General features: G+C 31.9%; 1 protein-coding gene and 1 long non-coding RNA gene across 6 annotated transcripts in view; one reads left to right on the forward strand and one right to left on the reverse strand.

The window, feature by feature from the left end:
- LOC130668618 (EGFR adapter protein-like) overlaps positions 1-16,848 on the reverse strand; it is a 374,416-nt gene that overhangs the window by 269,939 nt on the left and 87,629 nt on the right. The window lies entirely within an intron of this gene.
- On the forward strand, positions 3,092-6,698 carry LOC130668623 (uncharacterized). Its single transcript, XR_008990060.1, has 2 exons — positions 3,092-3,361; positions 6,447-6,698. It is a non-coding gene; the product is annotated as an uncharacterized LOC130668623 (long non-coding RNA).

The raw sequence follows: 16,848 nt of genomic DNA on the forward strand, positions 1-16,848 counted from the left end.
CCGAAGATCGCAAACTAGTGGGCTATGCTGACAATATCACTGGCCTTGTGATAGCTGAGGATGCTAACGTGGCACGCAAGCGGACAGAGATCCTAGCTGGTATGATAAAGGACTGGCTGAAGAATCACGGACTTGAACTAGCAGCAAGTAAGACAGAAATGGTAGTGGTCACCAAGCAGCGCCGGTAACGCCCCTTGTCAATTAATATTGACGGAGTAGACATTGTAGCCAAGGAATCGGTTCGATATCTTAGTGTTGAACTGAATGGAAAACTAAATTTCCGTGAGCACTTGCGAAAAACAGCCGAGAAAGTAGGGATAATGGTATCATACTTGTCCAGGATTATGCTACCTACGGCAGGACCAAGGTGCACCAAACGGCAAGTGCTACTGAGTGTAGTGCATTCCATTTTCATGTATGGTGCAGAAATGTGGGTGGTCAGTTTTCGTTATAAAAGATTCAGGCACACGCTAGCCTCCTCCCGAGTTGTGCTCTGTCTGTGATTTGGCTTGAATAATTAGAGTGCCTCACAGCTTGGAAAGTAGAAAATCTATCAGGAAATGAACAAATGGATAATTGCTTGTTGGGAACCCGAAAGGTAACAAGTAGAGGAAGTCCTTTAAATAGGGTATGGGGAGAAGTTGCATCCCACCACTAATCCTACGCAACCATGTTAACCAGCGCTGAGAGTCTGGTATCACGGAGGGGGGGGGGCACTTTCCAAGCCCACTGCGGCCAGAGTCTCTTTATTTCCTGGGATGGTAGTAGTGTTTGACCCAAAAGAGGTAGGACTCGTGGTGACTGTGATTAGATACCACGCGCAATGAGGATTTTTGATTATACCTCCGGTTAATGTCCACCTTAGTCGTCACTTGATTATATTGTTCAACTAAGAGTGTCGTCTTGGTCGGAAGATGGGGATGACCTCGCAACGCGTGTATGCCCAAAACAGCGAGAAAATGGCCTCCGGTCGGCGGAGGTGAACTTAGGTCCCGTTATATTAATTAATTATCATGCTAGCTTCCATTCAAAGGAGAGCGGTACTCCGGGTTGCCTGTGCTTATTGCACTATATCCGAGGTGGCCATCCTTGTTCTCGCTAGAGTAGTGCCTATCGACCTCATAGTTCACAAACGGATGAGAATACACAATCATCGTAAGGCCGGGACCATAAATAATGACAACTGTAAAGCCGAGAGGGCCTACACAATAGTAGAGTGGACACGACAATGGGAGCGTGAGACACGCGGTCGATGGACTGAGAGGCTAATACCAACATTAAAAGAGTGGCTAGACGGCCGAGATGGGAACTGGACTATTTCCTAACCCAGCTGATATCTGGCCATGGCCAATTCAACAGCTACCTGCAGCCGCATGGGGCACAGGAGAACGTCGTCTTGTGCCCATTGCGAAAATGAAATAGATGACGCCGAACATACATTTTTCTGATGCAAAAGATGGACAACAGAAAGAGAGGAAGCCTAAAAATTTTTTTACCAGCCATCCAACCCAGACACAATCATTTCGTCAATGCTGGAGTCCGCAAAGACATGGAACGAAATTTTCACGTCCGCAGAACTGTCATCACGAAAAAAAAAGACAAAGAAATCTCTATCATAACTAGCTAAAATGGAGGGTGCAATAAGCACAACTAAGGCCAAACTGAAGTAATGCGTGAGCGGTTTCCAGTTGGGCCTCTCTCGGCCTATATTTCCTAGCGAAGAATAGATGAGAGGTGGTTTTTTAGTGGGTAGAAATCCCACACTACCGAACAACTGTAATTTTCAAATTTCTCGGGGTCTTTGAAGGATTTTTCCCCTCTCCCACCCCAAAATAAAAAACTACTACTACTATTACTACTAACATCTACCTGTATCTCCACCATTCAAAATTAGCTGTAAAATATCTATGGGCCAAGAGCATCGAAGTCTACCTCAGGTGAAAGCTTCTTTTATTCGGTTTTGTTTAAACTAATCAATTACATTAATTATCGACGACTTTGGAGTGGATCGGTAGATTCAAAGGAATCGTAAGAAGGATTGTAGGATTGGATGAAACTAGTAGGAGGTCTTGGTTAGGAAGGAGGAGGTTCATTGGAAAGAAGGACTGGTGGTGTTTGGAGATTTGACGGAGTGTCGGATTATAATAACTTTTCAGGCTACCTATCATTTGTAAACTAATAAAAATTTTGAAATCGTTTAGTCAGTTCAGTCAAGTAATATTTATCTAGAGTCAGTCGAGTCAAGGAATATTTATCTTAGTCAGTAGAGTCAGTTTTTTCAGTCTCATGTCAGTCTCGTTAAATTTCATTTTTGCAATAGTTGGAGTTAATTTTCTTACGTTCAAATAATAAACTAAATTTGTAAATCGACTTCGTTATTTAATAAATGTCAGAACAGTCTAAATTTTATTAGATAATTTAATTATTTAATATTAATCAACCTTCCTCATAAATTTTATATAAAAATCTCTCCTCTTAATATTAAGTATTGTGTGGCCCAGAACGGGACTTATCCTCGTCCTGAGTTCACTGAGCCTAGCTGGACAAGGTAAGCGAGAGTACCTAAATTCTTTCACACATGTGTGGGTCCTTACTTAATTATAAATCCACAACATAATTAATTAAGAAAAAAGGCAACCCATTACAGGTGATTTTTATTGAATACAAATTTATTTAAGTATTAAAACTTCGGACCGGAGTGAATGCGGATTGAAATAAAATTCGTATTTACTCCGGATTTACTCCCGATTTTTTACAGTATAGTAAGTAATATAAATTTATGATAAACATACATAAACGTATCCTTCATTTCCTGTTCGTAAATATAAAACTTTATAGACGTTCTCACAATACAGGAAAATAAAAGTTACTTCAATCAGTTGGAAAATTATATATTCTTTGTAAAACTTACGTTTTTAGGTCAGGGTAATTATTTAAAAGAGTTTTGAAGTTGCTGTTAAAATATGTGTGTGTGTATGTTGTCTATACGTATGTGTGTATCTGTTGATGTATGTACATATGGGTTATTTCAGGCATGGTTATTTTCAGTTAGATTGAAAAAGCCGAGAATGGGAAATGATGATGCCGAAAAATAAAAATAATGAAATATTAAATCAGTATAAGAATGGCGTTGCCCAGAGGTGAAGCTTATACAAATATTTAAAATTTGATCATCGTTATAGAAACTACAATTATATAAAAAAAAATACGATTTTTGTTCTCTATATAAAATTTATTTACAATTGGTAGACTATTTCTTATTAAATAACGATGCGTGTTACAAAGTATTTTGTTTTGTGGTTATTTGTACTGCTTGGTTCGATAATTCCATTCAGCAGTACTAAACAACGAAGTCAATATAGTAAGTTTTTTTCTTTATAAATAATTAAATAATCATCATACTGTTAAAAATTTGTGGAGTGAGCGCGGAATGGATCCAGAGTGAACGCGGAGTGGGTGATTTTTTATTTATTCAATTCCCTCGGAGTGAATTTCACTCCGAAGAGGAGTTTCGGAGAATATTAATTATAAAAAAAATTACTAATGCATAGACAGATAGATAGATAGATAGATAGATAGATAAATATATTTATTTGATTCTAATGCCGTAGCTCCCTGAGGACCATCATGAAATACAAAAAAAATCTTATAAAATATATACGTGTGTATGTTTTACATTTTTAACAAAAAGATTAAATAATTAATTATTATTAATATTCAATAAAATGATTAAAACAAGCAATCTTAGATTCTATAAAAGTTTGCATTGTCATTAGTTCTGGCGGTAAATAATTCTATACATGCATACCATGAATTAAAAACGAGTTTTCATATATTGATGATCTACATTTTGGTATTCTTAAGTAGTCTTGCCTTATCTCCTCTACGTAACAAAACAGGCAGAAACTCTAATTTTGATCTGAATAGTTGATTAAAGTTCAAATGTATTTCTTTGTAAAATAGGCAAGCAATAAAAAAGTCTCTCCTTGATATTAACTTTAAACAACCTAATCTTTTATAATACGCACTGACATGTTCAAACTTAGCAATTTTATAAATGAATCTAACACACGCATTCAGCTTCCTTTGTGATTTAAGTTGTAATCTATTTGTAGTATTAGTAAAAGCTGCAGCAGTGATGCCAGAACGTGGGATTTTTTTACCCCTTCCCGTAGTGAAATAGCATGGAGTGTAATGGCAGGAGGGGGTAAAAAAATCCCACGTTCTGGCATCACTGAGCTGCAGTACAATAATCAGAAATTGGAAAAATCAGTGTCGTTACTATTTTTATCCGCATCTGCTCATTAAATATCTGCACACTATATACATAGTGAGATTAGGTCTTTGATATTTTGTCATTTATAATGAGTACGGAAATAATTAAGAGCTATATTTCCAAATATTCACGCGAAATGATTTTTTAAAATTATAAGCAGCTGATAATAAAACTTTCACAAATAATATTCCACTGAGTCACAAACTGTCTTATGACTAACATCAGCAATACCACGAGATAAAATTTAATATTGCGCCAAAATATCAACTGTTCCCCAAAAAACTATATCACTATAGCTATTTAATAATTTACTATTTTCACTATGTATTACTTTAAATGATTACAAAGATGACATTATAATTTATTGAGTAACTAAAACATTTTATAAATTAAAAACATAATATTTTAAGTTTAATTATTGATATTTGAATCAATTATTTATTGAAATAATTATGTTTCTTATTAACAGCTGTTTCTATTAAATATAAATGTATTCAAGTATTAAAACTCCGGACCGGAGTAAATGTGGATCGAAATAAAATCCATGTTATTCCAAAATCACTCCGCCGATAAAAAATCCCTATTCATTCCGCATGCGGAGTGATTTTTTTTTAACTCCGGAACTCCGAATGACAGAGTGAATTCGGATTGAAATAAAATCTGGATAAACTAGCGATTTTTACCGTGTATGATCTAAATATACATATTTCATTTGATTTAAAAAAAATTTATGGTCATTAATAATACGCAGTATGGTCTTATAATAGGCTTGATTTATAGACATGGATCCACTTTCTCTAACAAATTCTTTTACTCTTACGTTTTAATTTTTAAGCGAACAATAGCAAAATTTCTTTTGATATCAGACCTTAAAATAAACTTAAACTATTTCAAAAAGATTACTTTGATTGTATTTCAAAATAAATGGGTTATTTAAAAATGAATTTAAATGATTAATTTCTAAACTTAAAAAGCTATAACTGCGATGAAATCTATTCTAAGAACTAAAGATATCATACAGGATATAAATACTACTTTCCAATCCCAGAACTATATTATCAAAATAGAATTGAAAATGAAATTTTAATAATGTTTATCATAAATATTGAAGAAAAAAAGTGATTCATGATTTACAGAAATGCATAAAACTATTTTTAAAGTTGAATTTTTTTTTTTTTCTTTTTTTTTTTCAAAAAAAATAAAATAATAATAAGATTAATACCCTAGCCACACAGTTGAAAAATTTGTGTTAATCGTAACACATTATACTTGTGTCAAACAATAATACAGGTTTAAAACTTGTTGAGATCAGATAACACATTCAACTTTAATTAAATTTACACTTGATGGTGTCAAATAATTGACACAAAATATTTAACCATTAAATTTCTATAAGCTAGAACTCAAAATTTTCAACTGAGCAATGACACTATAAAAATATAAGTAGATATGATAAATTTATAATATTTACAACTATTATTTAATGAGCTTACAAAACCAATAAATTGGTTTTACTATAAAATTATTGAATTCACAATAAAAATAAAATAGTATACATGATCACTCAACTGTATCAACGATGTATCATAAAACCTATCAAAAGTTTCATTTTACGTGCTGCTTTTATAGACAGTAATTAAAAATTTTTTATTTGTTTGATATTTAAGATTCTAATTTAAAATTTATATTTCTGAATTTCACACAAATGAAAATATATAAAACAATAATAAAATCAACAATGAGTGAAAATGAAGTTTCAATAATTGCAAAATTTCTCGTACATAAATTTTACAAACAGTGATTAAACATTTAAACTTAAGAAAGGAAATAAAATGGGAAGCTAATCTGCTTCTAAGCCACTAAGCTGAAGCAGAGAATATCAAAAAAAAAAAAAAATATCCAAACTTCAAACATATGTAGTAATAGATTATATATAAATATACATAAGTGAATCAGAAAATAAATGACTTGAAACTACCTCTGCTGAATTTTTGCATATTGATTCAAGTTTTCATTTCAAAATATTTTATAGTTTTTGTGTTAACTCTGTTCCAACAAAATTTTTTATGTATGTATGTAGTATGTATATCGATATAGAAAAATAGGTAATAGGTAATCAACTGTAATTATAAAGAAAAATAAACTAAGAAATTTTTTTTTTTATTTTCAGCTATACGTAATCACTTACACATTAAAATGCCTCATAAAGGTCACAATGTTATGCCTGAATCGTATAAAAAAAATCCTAAAATTTATTGCTCGAAAGCATATCGACGCACTTGGATTGGAAGATGTGTTAAAAAACATTAGATATTTTCATAAATTTATCAATAAATTACAAAATGTACTTTGATACTGTAAATGTTAAAATAATAATTTTATAAATTCACAATGTGTGACAATAAATTTTTTTAACAAATAACATATTATTTTAGTAGACTTCAATTATTTCTTAATATAAGTATGATGTATAAATCAAAAAATTTTCTATTTTTAGAATCAGAAATTTAAAAATGATTTATGGTTGATCGAATATGTAAATATATTTTTATAACACGCATAAAATTGTTGTGCAAAAAAATAACTCGTTCTGTATAGAATAGGGATTATTTTTCGAGTACTTTCATTTTATTTTAAAAATCCTTTGAAAATATAATGCTGGACAAGCCAAGAAAATTATGAGACTCACACGCATACTACACGCGTGAGTAAACGATTCAGGGGAGAAGAGAAGAGAACTGTTTCCGGAATTCATATATATTTGTAGTCACTGAGACTCTTCCAAGCGTAATGCTGCATTAAATCTTCGTTGAACGTGCGCCAAATACTCCGTATTTTTAAATTAATTTTTATATTATTTTATGAACAATAGACAAACGTCAAACAATGGTTCAATAAAATATTGACAAAGGCCATAGAATGATAAGAATAGTGAATTTGCCTTTTATAAATATCTTAATCTTCTTTTGAGGATATGTTGGTACTAAAAATCATACGATAACCCTCAAAATTTCAAACTTCTATCTATAATAGTTTCTGAGTAAACTGAAATATTCAAAAATAATTTTTTTCTTGAAAACTGCTAAATCGATTCAAATCAAATTTGGTCACAATACAAGGTTATAAGAAGGCTTTTCTGCCCTTATTAAAAGAATCAATTTAAAACGATTAGATAAAAAAAAATTTAAATACTTTCCAATGCTTTTGAATACTTTGAATACTTTTAAATTACCCTTCTCATAAGCATTTAACATTGCAAATCGTTTCAGATCGTTTCTGTTAATCAGAGTGGAGAATATTACAGACTTTAAACTTCATAATAAGCATAAAAAACGATCGACTGTTTTTGAATTTTTTTTTTTACTATGATAATGTTCGAGCAAAATTATGAAACCAACTTTTTTTTTATATTTCTTTACATCTGAAATAATCCCTGAAAATTTTTATTCGATCAAAACGGTACGTCATATTTAAAAAAAATTAAAACTGTTTTTTTTTTCTCTCGAAAAAACTGAATTATTCAGAGATTTAGCCATATTGTTATACATTATAATGGTATTTTTATACGAATAATATATATTGAAGTAATGTACACTAATGCAAAAAATTAAAGGAGCAGAAAAATATTATAAATTTTGTAGTGATTTTTGGAAGGCTGTAACTTGGTGAAAAATAATCGTATCGAGAATTTAAAAAAAGCATTTTATAGCTTCAAATCTTAAGTTTTGGTGCATTTTTTCAAAATTTTTTAAAAGCTCCGGTTATTGCGCAAACGAGAAATACCGCGAGACAAAAAATTTCTGAATTTTTTTTTTTTTTCCGTAGAGCCCACGGACCGCGGAAAAATTCTTTCAACTAAACGAATGCATATCTCGTTTAGCAAATTTATTCAGCTTCAATTTGGTTTTTTTTTAACCTCGTAGGACGATTTGTCGCAGAGATATCAGCCTTCAAACAGAAAATGATCCTTTTGGCTTTGATCATCGATATTTCAGGTACCAATGATCGCACAGAAAGTTGAAGGGCGGCGTTGAAAACTTGAATAAATTCCTTACAAGACCCTGTCATCATTTTTTGAAAAAAAAAAAAAAAAAAAAAAAATTTTTTATTTTTAACATCCATTAGAAGTCAGTACAAAAAAATGACTTTTTTGGTTTTTTAGTAAATCAACCACTACTTTGCAAAATATCCATGAAAAAAATAATGTTGCCAGGGACTTTTTTAGCTTAATGTACCCCTAAGACCCCTGTAAATTTTTAAATTGATCTGTCGAACCGTTTTTTGGGAATCATCGATCAAAGTTTTGCTAAACAATTAAAGGAACAAGTTTTGTTCCTTTGATTGTGTAATCATAATCAAAACGAAAAAATTATTCTTTTCCGACTTTTCTCAAATTTTTGCGTTGGTGACTCAGCAAATGCAAGGAAATGACAAAAAAAATAAAAAATTTCCAAAAAATGTAAAAAAATAAATTTCGAACTCAGAAAAAAAGTTACAATTTTTTTTTCTTCGATTTTTTTTGACCTAACTTTAGCACACCTATATTGGCCCACGGTTGGCTCACGATTGGGTACTCAGTCCTGGCCATCCCAATCATTACCCGAGCATGGGCCAGGACTATGTTACCTAGCCTTGGCCGTTACAATGACTATCCAAGCTTGGGCCTAGACTGGGTTCCCCTGCCTTGGCCATTCAATGGAAACCCAGGCTTGGGCCAGGACTGGGTAACCTAGCCTTGGCCGTTACAATGATTACTTGAGCTTGGGTCAAAACAGGGTACCCCTCCCTTGGCCGTCCAATGGCAACCCAGGCTTGGGCTAAGGTAGGAGTACCCAAATTCGGCTATACCTATCGTTACCCATCCTTGGGCCAGAACTGGCTAACCCAAGTTTTTGATTAATTTTGCAATTAACTTACTATCATGATTTTTTAAATTAATAATTATTTATTTTCGAATTAAAATAAGTTTAAATAAGTGAATATTTTAACGTTCCGATTAAAATTATTCACAACTAATAATTGAAATATTTGTTAGGCCGTTATTATTTGCAATCAGCAACCGTAATTTTATGATAAATGTAATTTCTAATAATAGTGGTAGAGCAAAATAATTCAACTGGGTTTTGGATAAATTATCAATTAAAGGCCCTAGGGGTATAAGCATGGTGAATTTGCCCCCGAAAGGTATCGGCTTGATACTGCGGGGATTTTTAGGTACAAATAAGATATTAAGATCCTGAGAGTTTCAGCTTTTGAAACCAATCGGTCTTCGAGAAAAAGCCAAATATGTAAAAATCAGATAAAATGAATATTCTCAGAGACTATTTTATCGATTGACTTATACTCGGGATATGTTTTGGGGGTCGATAGTAGCTCCTCGGAAAAAAATTGGGAGCTTGATCGGTCGACAACAACCTCGAAAAAAATGACTTTTTAGTTTTAATTTCGACTTTTCACGATGTTACGGTTCTGGTACAATTATGAAATAATTTTTTTTGGATTCCTCATCCAATTTCCTATAGACTTAAGTGCTTTTAAAATTTTTAAAAAAGGTACAACATATAGAAAAAAAAATAAAAACCACTTTTTAAGCAAATATTTATTTTATTTACATGTTTAAAGTGTGAATCATTATTTTTCTAGTTTGTATATGTTCTTGAATGTTACGGGACGATGCAAAAATAAAATGTATAAAAAAGTAAAGTATAATTACTACATTTAAAGATAAGAAAATATTTAAACATTAACTCTGAATTTTATAAAATGAAAAAAAATAAAAAAATAACTACACGTGAACTTATCAAAGTTTACTTTCTATAAAAACAAGTTTATAAAGTCTGTAGAAAACATACTACAAAAATCTTTCAAATAATCTATTTAATGTACTTTATAAATATTCTTCGAACGTTCAACATTCTAAACTCAAAAGTTAAAAAATCTATTTGTGATCCAACAAAAATTCAATATATATCTAAATAAAAGTTTTTATACAGCGAAAACTAAAAAGGCATAATACTAAAAAAAGTTTTCTCTCCGACCCTCGATTTTTCTCTTATATTAAAGTGCATATAAAAAAAATCACATACACACATATCAGTATTATGAAGGATAAAAAACTAAAGAAGAAAGAAGGGAGCAAAAAAAAAAAGTTTGTAGTTCATGTACATAAGTAAGCAAACTGTTGGATTATGGAGTGGAATATTCCCGAGGACCAATATCCACAAGTTTCGTCTCTTTTTATCCCGTTCTCGTCCACTTTAACTCTCTCTATTCCTCTCTCTAGAGACATAAGTTTGATATCGTCCCAAGGCTTCATCAGGTCTTTAACGGAACCAATATATCCAAGCCACACTCCCATCGGAGCGCCGATAAGCTCAAGCGCTCGTATTCAAGTGTAAATACCCCTTTTCCAGAACCCTTCTATATAGCTTACTAGCAAACCCTTGCAACTCATCCAACAAGCAAGCCCACCTTTATACATATTGGCAATGGCGCTGAATCGCATCACTATGTAGCAGCCAAATGTGCTCATCCAACTGATCTTTTCCTCATCAACTGTCTTCAACAGAAGTTGGATATGCTTCTATATGTCTACCGACTGAATTCATAGCCGATTAACTTCATGGTTAGGTACATGAATGAACCTTTTGCAATAATATACTGAACGAGCGTTGACAATGATATTGACAGGCTGTAGACTGTACGAAGGATCAGATTCATTCAACTGTACTCTTGTCAAGTGCCTTCGACACCAAAGAAAACCCCGATCATCAGTAATATATTTCTCCTCTTCAACTTCTCCTTACGTTTTTTTTTTCTGATTCCTATATATAAGAACTACCACGATTTCTTGTTCTCTATTTAATCTCATTCGTTATCATTCAAAAGTTAAGTAACCGCAATCAGTTTTATTTGGACATTCAATCGTTGATATACTCTACTCTAACTAAACTTGGGTTTTAAATTCAATAGTAAAGCAAGATGAGACCTTAAATGCTGTCACAATTAGTGTTCCATTCAGAGCGTGAATTACAATGTTAAATCTAATTATATGAGTAATTAATGTATTTAGGTATTCAGGAAAGGGCAAACCGTGATTTAATATTGAACTGAAAATTTAATTTTGAAACCACTAGCCACTGAATTATATTTTACTTCAATGATATTTGATTATATAGATGTAGAATGAATCGACGACAACGAATTATATTATTTTCTCTGATTCGATGGATACATAAATATTTTTTAAAATTCATACTGGGCGTGAGTTCATACAACTATATTTAAATGTATGACACCGGACAAACGAGTTATCGAATTCATACGCGTATTTTTATTTCTATATTTTATTTTAACGATAGATATACTACGTTTCATCCAACATTCACCCACGCGGAGATATAGGTTTTATCATGAATCTATGATTTCACTCTTTATCTTTTTATTAAAAATTTAAAATATTATTATTGAATATTTTTATAGGCGTATGAATATTTTGTTAAATTTATTCAATTAATTACGCAATTTGTACAACTGTCTATATGATGACTAAAACTGATAACATTGATAAAATTATTGCCTGAAAGAACCACTAATTTAATGTGCAAAAAAGGCAATAGAAATTCTTGAAAAGATTATTTTTATACTAAATATATCTTCATCGACATCGATTTAAAATTATAAAAATAGATAGTTTTTTTTTAATTCGGACGAAAATATAATAAAAAAAAAAGAAATTTTTTTTTTCTTTTAAGTGAGGTTTGCACTTTTTTCTCTTTCGCACTCGAGTGGATGAACGGAGCTTTCTGTGTTGCACTTTTACAGTAAATGAAGGCTATCCGAATTACTCTCGCAAAAGAATGACAATTTTCAATTACATAGACCAAATATTTCTACACGGAGAAAAAAATATAGGAAACATTACTTCAAAATATGAGTTGAAATGACTAAACCTGGGAAAAATGTCCAACTAATGTCCTACATTGATGCTGCTCAATTTTTTATTGCTGGATTGTAGTTTTTGTTTTGTTTGAAAAGAATAGTTTTATTCAGCAGAAAAACATATACATTGAATTTAGAAGTATAAAATCATTTTAAAAATTACTTTCCTCCATTAATAATATTATTAGTTAGCTTGCAACCTGTGGTAGTTCTCACTTATTGACTCACTGCACTTATTCAAGAGTGCTCCCGGGTCGAAATATTTAGCCTCATTCTAGCCTTATCAAACCCAAGTAAGCCTCAATCTAGCCTCACTGAGTAAAAAATGTATTTTGAGCCTCACATGATGTTCAAAACCTCAATGAGTCTCAAATGATGCTCGACTGTAATTTCAATTCAATTAGTATTATTTGAGGTTCTTTGAGCATTATTTGAGGCTAAAAATGCTTTTTTAGCTCAGTGAGTCTTGATTGAGGCTTACTTGAGTCTGATGAGAACTGATTGAAGCTAGATATTTCGATCTGAGATATTTTATTTACTAATTGAACTTAGTGGTTCGATATGCCAAGAAAATTTGCAAAACTTATTGTACCGATAATAGCCCGGGAAAAAATGTTCAGACATGGACATGCCTGTTCATGTATGATCAGGCCTGAATTTAGACATGATCATGTATGATCATGTCTAATGTCAGATATGATCATGCTTGTTCATGCATGATCATGTTTGAAGCATTAAATACTTCGGGCCTGATCATGCATGACCATGCCTGTTCATGTCTGATCCAGCCTGAAATATTGGATTAAATTAAAAAAAACTTAGCTATATAGCGATATTTATAGATGAATTTACCCCACAGTAGGTTTTCAATGATAGACAAAATAATTTTATAAATTGAATAATAAATTATACCCATCACTACTTCTTAATGCTCATCACTACTTCTGTTTTTTTTTTTATTTTAAAGTAATTTAAAATTTAAAAGAGGAACGAAAAAAAATAATCGGTAGCTGTTACCGATTAATTCGGTAGCTATTACCGATTTTTTTGGTATCGGTTACGTACACATACACACTCTCACTCACACGCACTCGACACATGCGCGTACACAGGGGACACACACGCGCACTCACGCATGCACGGACACACACACGCGCCCTCGAGCACGCACACACACGCACACGCAGACTCGTACATACATCCCGCGTAACATCCCTCAGTAATAGTTTTTTCATGTCCACTGAAATTTATCAGTAGAACCGAAGTAATCGGTTGCAGTTACCAAAATAATCGGTTGCAGTAACCGATTTCAATCGGTAACTGCTACTGATTGAAATTGGTACCAGTTACCGATTGGTAATCGGTAGCTGTCACCGAAAATTAATCGGTAGCGGCTACCGATTGCCAATCGTTAGCTGCTGACGATTATTTTTTTTCGTGTAGTCTTTCAAAACGAATCACTTGAATAATTTTATACAATCGTTTTTGCGATTTTATGTATTTATATATAATTCTATATACCTATATATCAATAATTAATCATTAATAAGTTAGATATAAAATTTTGTTGACTAAGAATCTATCATGTATAAGATTTACATTACTTGAAGTTCATACGAAATTTACTTTTCATGTCAATCTCTTAGGTTAACGGGTAGCGGGTCAATCTTTCGAGCGCGAAGTCCACAGCCCGATTTCAGCACGCCCTCAAATTTTTTATTGTTATTTTTTTTTTTATAGAAATAATTATATATAGTTTTTAGGGTGATTCGTTTTGAACGACTATTTTTTTTTTCACTCCCACTTGAAAATATTGTTATAGACATGGAAAAAAAAATTCCTTGCAAGTTTCAGCCCTAAATTTTAATTTTAAGTACTTTATATTTGATTTTGAAGTTTTCCCATTTAAAATACATAAGAAAGTTGGGATTTTTTGTTTAATTTTCTGTAACTCAACCGCATTTCAAGTTATCGGGTCGCCGTTTGCGGCATTTTGTAGGCAATTTGATACTCTTCAAAAGTCTTCTTAATAGTTTTACTCGGACTCAAATTGTTTTTTCTGTATTGGTTCTGAAAATAGCTTTTTTAATAATAATTTGGGTTTTTAGTTGATATTAACTAAATAACGAAATTTACAGAAAAAGTGCAGATAACAATTTTTTAGGAAATCTCATTCGCTACAAAAAAGGTCCTTTTAGTTAAGTGGCTTAAGTTCTTCGTTCACGTGATATAGGGATTTTAGTAATTTTGTGAATAAAATATTTGTCTAAAAATTTCACCAAATGCTATTTCATTTCAATGTTAAATCAGTAAATAATTTTCCTTTCATTAATTTAATCCAGTCATTAAAATCAGAAGGGGTCAAATTGATGAACTTTGGAAAAATTTTTGACAAATATTTTATTTACAAAATTACTAAGATCCCTATATCACGTGAACGGAGAACTTAAGCCACTTAACTAAGAAGACCTTTTTTGTAGCGAATAAAATTTCCTAAAAAATCGTTATCTGCACTTTTTCTGTAAATTTCGTTATTTAGTTAATATCAACTAAAAACCCAAATTATTATTAAAAAAGCTATTTTCAGAACCAATACAGAAAAAACAATTAGAGTCCGAGTAAAACTATTAAGGAAACTTTTGAAGAGTATCAGATTGCCTACAAATTGCCGCAAACGGCGATCCGATAACTTAAAATGCCGCTGAGTTATAGAGAATTAAAAAAAAAAATCCCAACTTTCCTATGTATTTTAAACGGGAAAACTTCAAAATCAAATATAAAGTACTTAAAATTAAAATTTAGGGCTGAAACTTGCAGGGAATTTTTTTTTCCATGTCTATAACAATATTTTCAAGTGGGAGTGGAAAAAAAAAAATATTCGTTCAAAACGAATCACCCTAATAGTTATTCATAATTATATATAATTATATTGGGCCATTTTACATATGTAATTTTTTATTTGGGTCGGCATGAACAGACCTGATCAGGTCTGATGATGCCTGTTCATTTTTCATGTCTGAACAGGCCTGAAGACTCATGTTTGTTCATATCTGATCAGTTTTTCCCGGGAGATGTAAAAAAATAACTGCTATAAAAAATTCATCTAACTAAAAGCTGGATTATAGTCTGCTCCTCTAATCTTCTATTCATTGATAAATATGAACAATCTGTAGCATTACTTAACTCATATGATCGAATTGATACATCCTACATAAATAATGCACCAAATAATGAATTTGGTTCTGTACATAAATTAAAATAAAATTCATTAGATAGACATAGCAGTCTTGTTATTTATAAACATATGTATACAGGTATATCCATGTATGAATCGATATCGAACTACACCCGATGAAAAAAGATTTTACACAATTTTATAAAATTGTATACAAAAAATGGCCCGATCCAATTGTATACAACTGTATAAAAATTGTATACAATTCTATACAAAATGTATACAAGTCTATATAATTATATACAATTTTATACAAATTGTATACAATTGGATCGGGCCATTTTTTCTATCCAATTTATATATAGTCTATATATAATTGTATAAAATCTTTTTTCATCGGGCATTTAAACTCATATTAACTAAATATGATCAAATTCTATCATAAAAATTTGATTAAAAATAAAATTCTAATTTTTTACTTCTTGAAAATTGAACTTTCACAGCAGGGTTTGAAAAGATACTGTGTCCTACAGGTGGACTAAGAAACGAACATAACAATCATAATCACGTCATTCGTTTTAAGGTTATGATACATTGACATGAAGATGATTGTGATGATCGCTATCTTCGCTACATATCAGGAGTGGGATTGGAAATCCAATTGCCAGTACAAAGTTCAGTGTGTTTACAATAAGTTAATATTAAAAAGTTATTTTACAGAATATATTATTAGATCACATCCAGGGAAAGTTCAGTTCGTTATGGTGAGTGCCATTCCGTGGCACAATAGATCCTGTGTACTACGATGGGAAGCAGCGATTAGTCAACAAATAAGCTCAAATTACATCTGAATACATCCTCGCAATATGTAGTGCAACTCCTACAAGTACAGAAGGTATGACGGGAATAGCCATGATTATTATTGACGAGGACATCATCTGAATCTTCACATCATCACGAAAGCAGCAGCAGGGATTGATGAAAATTGTTGAACTCATCGCTAGAGTAAACTGTATACAGACGGTACAATGACTACATAAATGTAGTGTATCATTGAACAGAAGTTCAGTGTCAAGAACTGGTGAAACTATTATTGCTCAGGTTGCAATGGGACACAGAGTGTCATTGGGTTTGTTGACTTCACGAGTTTGGTAATGTAGGCGAGTAAGTGACAAACACACTCGTCCTCATGTTAGTACATCATAAGCCTTACGCTCATGACGCAACAACGTGATTGTCAAATACCTCAAATTATTTGCTCCTTAGTACACATGTAGCATAAACTACTATTAACCTTTCGTTGATCGCGTTTCACTGCCCGCCTTCGTTGGTCGCACTGATCTCTATACTAACTGGATAGCTGATTCTATAGTCCGCCATTGTCACCGATCTGTGCCTACAGTAGCGCCATCAAATAGTTGTCAGAGAACTAAATCGTAGCCAGCTGCGCTTGCGC

This window comes from Microplitis mediator, chromosome 5, assembly GCF_029852145.1.
Source record: "Microplitis mediator isolate UGA2020A chromosome 5, iyMicMedi2.1, whole genome shotgun sequence".
Classification (NCBI taxonomy): Eukaryota; Metazoa; Arthropoda; class Insecta; order Hymenoptera; family Braconidae; genus Microplitis; species Microplitis mediator.